The sequence below is a fragment of the Pongo pygmaeus genome, chromosome 22, assembly GCF_028885625.2.
Source record: "Pongo pygmaeus isolate AG05252 chromosome 22, NHGRI_mPonPyg2-v2.0_pri, whole genome shotgun sequence".
NCBI classification, from domain to species: Eukaryota; Metazoa; Chordata; class Mammalia; order Primates; family Hominidae; genus Pongo; species Pongo pygmaeus.
The window spans coordinates 12,500,805-12,514,315 of NC_072395.2; positions in this window are offsets into that span (position 1 = coordinate 12,500,805).

The window sequence follows — 13,511 nt, forward strand, 5'->3', positions numbered from 1 at the left end:
GAATGGAATGTGGAATGCAATGTGGAATGCAATGAATCGGTGTGTGGAATCGAATATGTAATGGAATGGAATGCAAAGTGGAATGGAATGGAATAGAACGTAGAATGGAAAGTGGAATGGATTGTGTACTGGAACGGAATGTGGAATGGAATGCAATGCAATGGAATGTGGAATGGAATGTGGAATGGAATGTGGAATGGAATTTGGAATGGAATGTAATGGAATGTGGAATGTAATGTTGAATGGGATGGAATGGAATGTGCAATGGAATGTGGAATGCGATGCAAGGGAATGCGGAATAGAATGTGGAATGGAAGGGAATGGAATGTGGAATGGAACGTGGAATGGAATGGAATGTGGAATGGTATGTGGAATGGAACGAGGAATGGAATGGAATGGAATGTGGAATGGAATGGAATTTTGAATGGAATGTGGAATTAAATGCAGTGGAATGCAGTGTGTAATGGAATGGAATGGAATGCAATGGAATGTAGATTGGAATGGAATGTGGAATGGAATGGAATGGAATGTGCAATGCAATGGAATGGAATGTGGAATGCAACGGAATGCAATGTGCAACGGAATGGAATGCAACGTGGAATGGAATGGAATGGAATTTGGAATGGAATGACATCGAATGGAATATGGTACGGAATTGAATGTAGAATAGAATGGAATGGAATGTGGAATGCAATGTGGAATGGAATGGAATGGAATGTTAACGGCAATGGAATGGAATATGGAATGGAATGGAATGGAATGTGGAATGTAATGGAATGGAATGTGGAAAGGAATGTGGAATGGAATGGCATGGAATGTGAAAATGAAAGTGAAATGAAATGGAATGGAATGTGGAATGGAAAGGAATGGAATGTGGAATGGAATGGAATGGAATGTGGAATGGATTGGAATAGAACGTGGAACGGAACGTGGAATGAAGGATGGAATGGAACGTGGAGTGGAACATTGAATGGAATGGAATGTGGAATGGAATGGACACGAATTTGGAATGCACTCTGGAATGGAATGGAATGGAATGTGCAATGGAACCTGGAATGGAATGGAGTGGAATGGAATGTGGAATGGAACGTGCAATGGAATGGAATGGAATGTGAAATGGAATGCAATGAAATGTAGAGTGGAATGCAATGGAATCGAATGGAATTTGAAATGGAATTGAATGGAATGTGGAATGGAATATAATGAAACGAGGAATTGAATGTGGAATGGAATGGAATGGAATATGGAATGGTGTATGAAATGGAATGGAATGTAATGTGGAATGCAATGTGAAATGGAATGGAATGGAACGTTGAATGAAATGAGGAATGGAATGGAATGGAATGGAATGTGGAATGGAATGGAATGGAATGTGGAATGGAATGGAGTGGAATGGAATGGAATGTGGAATGGAATGTGGAATGAAACGTGGAACGGAAAGGAACTGAATTGAATGCGGATTGCAAGGCAATGGATTGGAAATTGGAATAGAATGCAACGTAATGGAATATGGAATGGAATGGAATGTGGAATGGAATGGAATGGAATGTGAACTGCAATGGAATGGAATGTGGAAAGGAAAGTAATGGAATTTGGAATGGAATGAGGAATTGAATGTAAAGGATTGTGGAACGGAATTGAATGGATTGTGGAATGGACTGGAATTTGGAATGGAATAGAATGGAATGTGTAATGGAAAGTGGATTGGAATTCTATGTGGAATCGTATGGAATGGAATGGAATACGGAATGTTATGAAACGTGGAATGGAATGGAATTGAATGTGGAATGGAATGTGAAAAGGAATGGAATGGAATGTGAAGTGTAATGGAATGGAATGTGGAAAGGAATGTAATGCAATTTGGAAGGGAATGTGGAATGCAATGTAAAGCATTGTGGAATGGAATGGAATGGAATTTGGAATGGAATGGAAAGGAATGTGGAAAGGAAAGAAATGGAATGTGGAATGGAACGTGGAATGAAATGGAATGGAATGTGGAATGGAATGTGGAATGGAAAGAAATGGAAAGCGGAATTGAATGTAGAATGGATAGGAATGGAATGTGGAATGCAATGAAATGGAATGTGGAATGGATCGCAATGGAATGTGGAATGGAATGCAATGGAATGTGGAATGGAATGTGGAACGGAATCGAATGGTATGTGGAATGGAATGCGGAATGCTTAGAATGGAATGTGGAATGGAATGGAATGGAATGGGAATGGAATGTGGAATGCAGTGTAATGGAAAGTGGAATGGAAAGTGTAATGGGATGGAATGGAATGTGGAATGGGATGCAATGGAATGTGGAATGCAATGGAAACGAATATGGAATTGAATGGATTGGAATGGAATGTGGCATGCAATGGAAAGAATTGGAATGGAATGTTCAATGGAATGGAATGAAATGTGTAATGGAATGGAATGGAAGGAGGAGTGGAATGGTATGGAATGTGGAACGGAATGGAGTGGAATGGGGAATGGAATGTGGAATTGAATGCAATAGAATGTGGAAGGGAATGTGGAATGGAATGAAATGGAAGGGAATCTGGAATGCAATGGAATGGAATGAAATGGAATGTGGAATGGAATGGAAAGAGATGTTGAATGGAATTTGGAATGGAATGAGGAATGGAATGTGGAATGCAATGGAATGGACTGTGGAATGGAATGGAATGGAATGGAATGTGAAAACGAAAGGAATGGAATGTGGAATGCAATGTAATTGATTGTGGAATGGAATGCAATGGAATGTGGATTGGAATTTGGTATGGAATGTGGAATGGAATGTGGAATGCAATGGAATGGACTGTGGAATTGAGTGGAACGGAATGGAATGTGAAAAGGAATGTAATGTAATGTGGAGTGGAATGTGGAATGGAATATGGAATGGAATGAAATGGAAATTAATGGAGTGTGGAATGGAATAGAAAGGAATGTGGTATGCAATGGAATGGAATGGAATGTGAAATGGAAAGGAATGGAATTTGCAATGGATTGGAAAGGAATGTGGAATGGAATGGAATGGAAAGTGGAATTGAATGTGGAATGGAATGGAATGGAAAGTGGAATGGTATATGAAATGGAATGGAATGAAATGTGGAATGGAATGTGGAATGGAACGTCTAAGGGAAGGTGGAATGGAACGCAGAAAGCCAGTTGGAATGGAATGTGGAATGGAATGGGATGGAACGTGGAATGGAATGTGGGATGGATTGGAATGAAATGTGTAAAGCAATGTGGAATGGAACAGAATGTAATGTGGACTGGAATGTGGAGTGAAATGGAATGGAACGTGGAATGGAAAGTGGAATGGAATGGAATGGAATCTGTAATGGAAAGTGGAATGGAATGGAATGGAATGTGGAATGGAATGGAATGGAATAGAACGGAATGTGTAATCGGTTTGAATGGAATGGAATGTGGAATGGAAAGGAATGGAATGTGTAATGGAAATGAATGGAATACGGAATGGAACAGAATGGAATGTGGAAATCAATGGATTGGAACGTGGGAAGCAATGTGGAACGGAATTGAATGGAATGGAATGTGGAAAGGAATGGAATGGAATGGAACGGAATGTGGAATAGTATGGAATGGAATGGAATGTGAAGTGGAAATGGAAAGGAATGCTGAATGGAATGGAATGGCATGGAATGTGGAATAGAATGTGGAATGGAATGGCATGCAATGCAGAATGGAATGGAATTGAATGTGGAATGGAGAGGAAAGGAATGTGGAATGTAATTTGGAATGGAATGGAATGGTATGGAATGTGGAATGGAATGCGGAATGCAATAGAATGGAATGTGGAATAGAACAGAATGGAATTTGGAATGGAACCTGGAATGGAATGGAATGTGGAATGGAATGGAATGGAATGTTGAAAGGAAAGGAATGGAAAGTGGAATGGAACGTGGAATTTAACGTGGGATGGAACATGAAATGGAACGTGCAAAGGAATGCGAAATGGAATGGAACAGAATGTGGAATGAAACGTGGAATGAAATGGAATGCAATGCAATGTAATTGAATGTGGAATGGAATGTGGAATACATTGGAATGGAATATGGATTGGAATTGAAAGGAAAGTGGAAAGGCACATGGAATGGAATGGAATTCAATCAGAAATGGAATGTCGAAAGGAATGGAATAGAATGTGGTATGAAACGGAATGCAAAGTGGAATGGAATGGAAAGGAATGGAATGTGGAATCCAATGAAATGGAATGGAATGCAATGTGCAATGGAACGTTGAATGGAATGGAATGGAATGTGGAACGGAATGGAATGGAAAGTGGAATGGAATGGAATGGAATGTGGAATTGAATGGATTGGAACGTGGAACAGAAAGGAATGGAATGTGGAATGCAATGGAATCGAATGTGGAACGGAAAGTCAAAGGGAATGTGGAATAAAATGGAATGGAATGGTATGTGGAATGGAATGGAATGGAATGTGGAATGGAACAGAATGTGCGATGGAATGGAACAGAATGGAATAGAATGCGGAACTGAATGTTTAATACAATGGAATGAAAGTGGATTGGAACATGGAAAAGAATGTGGGAAGGAATGTGTAAAGTAACGTGGAATTGAATTGAATGTGGAATGGAATGAAATGTGGAATGCAACGTGGAATGGAATGGAATGGGATGTGGAATGGAGTGGAATGGAATGGAATAGGATGTGGAATGGAATGTGTAATGGAAATTGTAATGGAATGGAAAGGAATGTGGAATGGAATGGAATGGAATGTCGAATGGATTGGAAAGTCGAACAGAATGGACAGAATTGGAATGTGGAATGCAATGGAATGGAATGGAGTGTAATGGAATGTGGAATAGAATGGAATGGAATGTGGAATGGAATGTGGAATGGAATGAAATGGAACGGAATGGAAGGTGGAATGAAGTGTGGAATGGAACGTGTAATGGAATGGAATGGAATGGAATGGAATGTGGAATGGAGTGTGGAATGGAACGTGGAATGAAATGGAATGGAATGGAATTGAATGTGGAGTGAATTGTGGAATGGAACCTGGAATGAAATGGAATGGAATGTGGAATAGAAGTTGCAATAGAAAGGAAAGGAATGTAATGGAAAGGAATGTGAAATAGAATGGAATGGAATGTGGAATGGAATGGAATGTGGACTGAAAGGAAATTTAATTGACAGGAATGGAATGGAATAAGGAATGCAATATGGAAAAGAATTAAATGAAATGGAATGGAATGGGGAATTGAATATGGAATGGAATGTGTAATGGAATGTGTAATGGAATGCAATGTGGAATGGAAGGTGGAATGGAATGGAATATCGAATGGAATGGAATGGAATGTGGAATGGAATGGAATGGAATGCGGAATAGAATGGAATGGAATGTGGAATGGAAGGTGTAATAGAATGGAATTGAAAGCAGAATGGGATTTGGAATATTTGGGAATGGAATCTGGAACAGAATGTTTAATGGAATGAAATGGAATGCAAAGTGGAATGGAAAGTAATGGAACGGAATGTGAAATGGAATGGAATTTAATGGAATGTGAAATGCAACGGAATGGAATGTGCAATGGTATGTGGAATGGAATGTGGAATGGAATGGAATGGAATTGAATGGATTGTGGAATGGAACGGAATGGAATGTGGAATGGAATGGAATGGAATGGAATGTGAAATTGATTGGAATGGAATGTGAAATGAAATGGAATGGAATGTGGAATAGAAGGGAAGGGAATGGAATGTGGAATGGAATGGAAAGGAATGTGGAAAGGAATGGAAAGGAATATGGAATGGAATGGGATGGAATATGGAATCGAATGGAATCGAATGTGGAAAGCAATGGAATGGAATGGAATATAGGAAGCAAGGGAAAGGAACGTGGAATGGAATGGAATGGAATGTAGAATTTACTGTGGAATAGAATGCAATGGAATGTGGAATGGAATGGAATGTGGAATCGAATATGAATGGAATGCAATGGAATGTGGAATGGAATGGAACAGAATGTGGAATGGAATGGAATTGAATGGAAAGTTGAATGGAATATGGAATTGAATGGAATGGAATGTGGAATGGAATGGAATGGAATGGAATGTGGAATGGAAGGGAATGGAATGTGGAATGGAAGGGAATGTAAAGTGGAATGGAATGGAAAGGAATGGAATGGAATGAGGAATGGAATGGAATTGAAAGCAAACGGAATGGAATGTGGAATGGAATGGAATGGAATGTGGAATGCAATGCAATGGAATGTGGAATGGAATGCAATAGAAAGTGGATTGAAATAGAATAGAATGGAATTGAATGTGGAATGGAATGGATTGGAATGGAATGTGGAAAGGAATGAGTAATGCAACGTGGAATAGAATGGAATTTTAAGTGGAATGGAATGTGGAATTGAATGTAGTGTAATTTGGAATGGAATGGAATGGAAAGTGGAATGCAATGGAATGGAATGGAAAATGGAATGGAATGTGGAATGGAATGGAATGTGGAATGGAAAGTGGAAAAGAAAGGAATGGACTGTGGAATGGTATGAAGTGGAATGTGGAATGGAATTTGGAATGTAGTGGATTGGAATGTGGAATGGAGTGTGAAATGGAATGGAAAGTAATTTGGAATAGAGTGGGTTGGAATGTGGAATGGAATGTGGAATGCAATGGGATGGAAAGGAATGTGGAATGGAATGTGGAACAGAAACTGAAATGCAAGGTGCAATAGAATGGAATAGAATGGAATGCAATGGAATGGAATGTGGAAAGGAATGGAATGGAATGTGGAAATTAATGGACTGGAATGTGGAATGGAACAGAATGTGCAATGTAATGTAATGGAATGGAATGGAATTTAATGGAATGTGGAATGGAATGTGGAATGGAAAGTGGAATTGAATGGAGTGGAATGTGGAATGGAATGTGGAATGAAATGTGGAATGGAACGTGGAATGAAATGGAATAGAGAGGAATGGAATGGAATGGGGAAATTAATGGAATGCTATGTGGAATGGAACAGAATGTGCAATGGAATGTAAAGTAATGGAATGTAATGGAATGGAATGTGGAATGGAATGTGGAATGGAAAGTGGAATGGAATGGAATGGAATGTGGAACGTAATGTGGAATGAAATGTGGATTGGAACGTGGAATGAAATGGAATGGAGAGGAATGGAATAGAATGGGGAATGGAATGTGGAACGGAATGTGGAATGGAAGGTGGAATGGAATGGAATGGAGTGGAATGGAAAGGAATGTGGAATGGAATGTGGTATGAATTGGAATAGAATGTGGAATGGAATGGAATATGGAATGGATCGTGGAATGGAATGGAATGGAATGTGAAATGGAATGGAATGGACTATGCAGTGGAATGTAATCGAATGTTTAATGGAATGGAAGGGAATGTAATATGGAATGCAACAGAATGGAATGTAATGGAATTGAATGGAATGTGAAATCAAAAGTGGAATGGAATGTGAAAACGATAGTGTAATGGAATGGAATGTGGAACGGAATGTGGAGAGGAATGAAAAGGAAAATGGAATGGATTGGAAAGGAATGTGGAATGCAATGAAAAGGAATGGAAGATGGAATGCAATGGAATGGAATGAAATGGAATGGAACGCGGAATGGAGTGGAAATGAATGGGGAATGGAATGTGGAATGGAACGTGGAGTGGAATGGAACGGTAAACAATGGAATGTGCAATGGAATGTGGAACGGAAAGTGGAATGGAATTTAATGGAACGTGGTATGCAATGTTGAATGGATGGGAATGGCGTGTGGAATGGAATGGAATGGAATGCAGTGTGCAATGGAATGGAATGGAAAGTGGAATGGAATCGAATGCAAATTGGAATGGAATGGAATGTGTACCAGAATGCAAAGGATAGGGTAGTGGAAAGTGGAATAGAATGGAATTAAATGGAAGAGAATGTGGAATGGAATGCAATGGAATGTGGAATGTAATGGAATGGAAAGTGAAATGGAAATAGAAGGGAATGTGGAATGGTATGGAATGGAGTGTGGAATGGAATAGAATTGAATGTGGAAGGGAAAGTCGAATGGAATGGAATGGAATGTGAAATAGAATGTGGAATGGAATGGAACGTGTAATGGATTGTAATGGGATGTCGAGTGGAATGCAATGGAATGTGGAATGGAATGTGGAATGGAACATGGAATGCAATGGAATGGAATAGAATGGAATGTGGAATGGAAAGTGGAAAGGAACGCGGAATGGAATGGAAAATGGAATGGAATGGAATATAATGGAATGTGGAATGGAATTTGGAATGGAAAGTGGAATGGAAGGCTATAGAATGAAATGTGTAATGGAATGGAACGAATTGTGGAATTGAATGCAATGGAATGTGGAATTGAATGCAATGGAATGTGGAATTGAATGCAATGCAATGTGGAAAGGAAAGGAATGGAAAGTGGAGTGGAATTTGGAATGGAATGTAATACAGAATGGAATGTGGAACCGAAAGGAATGGAATGGAATGCACTGTGGAATGCAATGGAAGGGAATGGAATGTGAAATGGAATGGAAAGGACTGTGGAAAGGATTGTAAGTTAATGGAATGTGAAATTGAATGGAATGGAATGGTGTGGAATGGAATGTGGAATGGAAATAAATGGAATACAATGGAATGTGGAATGGAACGGAATGTGGAATGCATTGGAATTTAATGTGGAATAGAATTGAATTGAATGTGGAATGGAAAGGAATGGAATGCGAATGAAATGGAAAGTAATGGAAGGTGAATGGAATGGAGTCTAATTTAATGTGGAATGGAATGGAATTGAATCTGGAGTGGAAAGGAATGGAATGTTAATGAAATGGAAAGGAAAGGAAGGTTAATGGAATGGAAAGTGGAATGGAATAGAGTGGAATGTGGAATGGAATGGAATGGAAAGTGGAATGGAAAGGAATGGAATGTGGAATGCAGTGGAATGGAATGGACTGGAATGTGGAATTGAATGGTGAGGAATTTGGAATGGAATGGAATATGGAATGGAATGGAATGGAATGTGGAAAGGAATGTGTAAGGCAGTGGAATGGAATGTGGAATGGATAGGAATCGATTGGAATTGATTGGAACGGAATGTGGAACTGAATGGAATTGAATGTGGAATGCAATGGAATGGAATGAGGAATGGAATGCAATGGAAAGTGGAATGGAATGGAAAGGAATATGGAATGGAATAGAATGGAATATGGAATGGAATGTGGAATGGAATGAGGAATGGAATGGAATGGAATGTAGAATGAAACGGAATGAAATGTGGAGTGGAACGTGGAATGGAATGTGGAATAGAACATGGAATGGAATGGAATGGTATGTGAAATGGAATGAGGAATTTAAGGGAATAGAATGGAATGGAATGTGGACTGTAATAGAATGGAATGTGTAATGGAATGTGGAATGGAATGGAATGTGTAATGGAATATGGAATGGAATGGAATGGAAAGTGGAATGAAATGTGGAACGGAATGGAATGGAATGAGGAATGGAAGGGAATGGAAAGCGGAATGGAATGTGCAACGGAATGTGGAATAGAATGGAATGGAAAGTGAAATGGAATGAGGAATGGAACATGGAATGGAAAGGAATGGAACATGGAGTGGAACGTGGAGTGGAATGTGCAATGGAAAGTGGAATGGAACGTGGAATGGAATATGGAATGCAAAGTGGAGTGGAATGGAATGGAAAGGAATGTGGAATAGAATGGAATGGATTGTGAAAAGGAGGGGAATGGAATGTAGAATCGAATGAAATGGAATGGGGAATGGAAAGGATTGGAACGAAACGGATTGGAATGTGGAATGCAATGGAGTGGAAAGTGGAATGGAATGTGGAAAGGAATGTGGAAAGGAATGGAATGGACTGTGGAATGGAATGGAAAGGAATGGAATGTGAAATAAAATGGAATGGATTGTGCAATGGAATGGTATGGAATGGAATATGGAATGGAATGGAAAGGAATGGAATGGAATGGAATGGAATGGAATGTGAAATGAAATGGAATGAAATGTGGAATGGAACGTGGAAAGGAATGGAAAGGAACATAGAATGGAAAGGAATGGAATGTGAAATGGAATCAGGAATGGAATGGAAAAGAATGGAATGGAAAAGAATGGAATGGAAAGTGGAATGAAATGGGATGGAATATGCAATGGAATGAAGAATGTAACGCAATGAAATGAAGAATGGAATGGAATGGAGTGTAGAATGGAATGTGGAAATGAATGGAATGGAATGTGGAATGGAATAGAATGGAACGTGGAATGGAATATTTAATGCAATGTGGAATGATACGTAATGGAATGTGGAATGGAATGTGGAATGGAATGGAATGGAATGCGGAACTGAACGAGGAATAGAACGTGCAATGGAAAGTGAAGTGGAACGTGGAATGGAACGAGGAATGGAACGTGGAATGGAATGTGGAACGCAATGTGGAATGGAAGACAATGGAATGTGGAATAGAAAGGAATAGAAAGGAATAGAAAGCATAATGGGATGTGTAATGGAATGGAAAGTAATTTGGAAAGGAACGTGGAATGTACTGCATTGGAATGTGGAATGGAAAGTGGAATGGAATGTAATGTGATGTGAAATGGAATGGAATGGAATGTGGAATGGAATGCAATGGAATGTGGAATGTAATGTGTAATAGAACATGCAATGAAATGGAATGGAAGGTGGAATGGAATAGAATGGAAAGGGATGGAATGGGAAATGGAATGTGTAGTGGAATATGGAATGGAATGGAATGAGGAATGGAATGGAAGGGAATGAGGAATGGAATGTTGAATGTAAAGGGGAATGGAATGGAATGTGGAATGGAATTGAATGGAATGTGCAATGGAATGTGGAATGGATTGGAATGGAAAGTGGAATGGAATATGGAATGGAAATTGGAATGTGATGTAATGTGGAATGGAAGGGAATGGAATGTGGAAGGGAATGTAGTATGGAATGTGGAATGGAATGTAATCGAATGTGGAATGTAATGTGGAATGGAATGTGGAATGGAATGTGGAATGGAATGGAATATGGAATGCAATGCAATGGAAAGGAATGGAATCTGGAACGGAATGTGGAATGGAATGTGGAATGGAATGAAATGGTTTGTGGAATCGAATGAGGAATGGAAGGGAACGGAATCTGGAATGGAATGGAATGGAACGTGGAATGGAAGGTGGAATGGAATCTGTAATGAAACGTGGAATGGAATGGAATGTGGAATGGAATAGAATGGAAAGTGGAATGGAAAGTGGAACGGAATGTAAAGGAATGTGGAATGGGACGTTGAATGTGATGGAATGGAATGTGTAATGGAATGCGGAATGGAATAGAATGGGATGCGGAATGGAACGTGAAATGAAACGGAATGGAATGTGGATTGGAATGTAATGGAATGTGGAATGGTATGTGGAATGTTATGCGGAATGCAATGAGGAATGGAATGGAATGGAATGTGGAATGTAATGGAATGGAATGTTGAAAGGAATGTGAAATGGAATCAATGAAATCCAATGTTGAATTGAATGTAATGGACTGGAATTGAATGTGCAATGGAACAGAATGGAATGTGGAAAGGAATGTAATGGAATGTGCAATGGAAGGGAAAGGAATGTGGAAAGGAATGTAATGGAATGTGGAATGGAATGGAATGGAATGGAATTGAATGTGGAATGGAATGGAATGGAATTTCAAATGGAAGTGAATTGAATGGAATGGAATGAGGAATGTAATGGAATTGAATATGGAATTGAAAGGAATGAAATGCAGTGATATGTGGAATGGAAAGGAATGCAATATGGATTGGAATGTTGAAAGAAATGGAATGGTATGTGTAATGGAATGTGGAATGGAATGGAATGCAACTTGGAATGCAATGGAATGGTATGTGTAATGGAATGTGGAATGGGATGGAATGCAACTTGGAATGCAATGGAAAGGAATGTGTAATGGAAAGAGGAATAGAATGGAAAAGAATGGAATGGAATGTGGAAAGTAATGCAATGGAATGTGGAATGAAATGTGATTGTGGATTGGAATATGGAAAGAAATGTGGAACGGAATAAAATGGAATGTCGAATGGAATGAGGATTGGTAAGTGGAATGGAAAGGAATGGAACGTGGAATGGAAAGTGGAGTGGAATGTAGAATGGAACGTGGAATGGAATGGAGCGTGGAATGGAATGTAATGGAGCATGGAATGGAATGGAACGGAACGTGGAATGGAATGAAATGTGGAATGGAATGGAATGGAACGTGGAATGCAATGGAAGGTGGAACGGAGTGGAATGCAACTTGAAATGGAATGTGGAACAGAATGTGGAATGGAAGGGAATGGAAAGTGTCATGGAATGGAAGGTAATGGTGAAGGCATCAGAATGGAATGGAATGGAATGTGGAATGGAATGGAATGGAATGGAATGGAATGGAATGGAATGAAATGGAATGTGTAATGTAAAGTGGAATGGAACGAAGAATGGAATGGAATGGAATGTGGAATGAAATGGAATGGAATGGAAAGTGGAATGGAATGCGGAATGGAATGTGGCATGGAAACAAATGTGTAATGGAAAGGAATGTTATCAGGAATGGAATGTGGATTGGAACGTGGAATGGAATGTGGAACTTAATGTAATAGAATGTGGAATGGAATGTTGAATGGAATGTGGAATGGAATGGAATGGAATGTGGAATGGAATCTGGAACGTAATGTGGAATGGAAAGTAATGTGGAATGGAATGGATTGGAATGGAATGGAATGTGAAATGGAGTGTGGAATGGAATGTGAAATGGAATGAAACGGAGTGTGGAATCGAATGTGGAATGGGATGGAATGGAATGTTGAAAGGAATGGATTGGAATGGAACGTGGAATGGAAAGTGGAATGTAAAGTGGAATGGAACGTGGAATGGAAAGGAATGCGGAATGGAATGCAATGGAATGGAATGTGGAATGGAATGGAAATGAATGTGGCATGAAATGGAATGGAAAGTGAAATGGAATGGAATGAAATTTGGTATGCAGCTTGGATTGGAACGTAGAACGGAATGTGGAATGGAAAGTGTATTTGAATAGAATGGAATGTAGAATGGAATGTGGAATGGAATGGAATGGAATGCGGAATGGAATGTGGAAAGGAATGTGGAATGGAATTGAATGTGAAGAGAATGGAAAGGAATGAGGAATGGAATGTGGAATGGAATGGAACGTGGTATGGAATTGAACGGAATGTGGAATGGAATTTGGAATGGAATGGAAAGGAATGAGGAATGGAATGTGGAATGGAATGTAGTGTTGAATGGAATGGAATGGACTGCAGTATGGTATGTAGAATGGAATGTGGAATGGTATGGAATGGAATGTGGAATGGAATATAGAATGGAATGTGGATAGGAATGTGGGATGGAATGGAAAGTGGAACGCAATTGAATAGAATGGAATGAAATTTGGAATGGAATGTGGAATGCAATGTGGAATGCA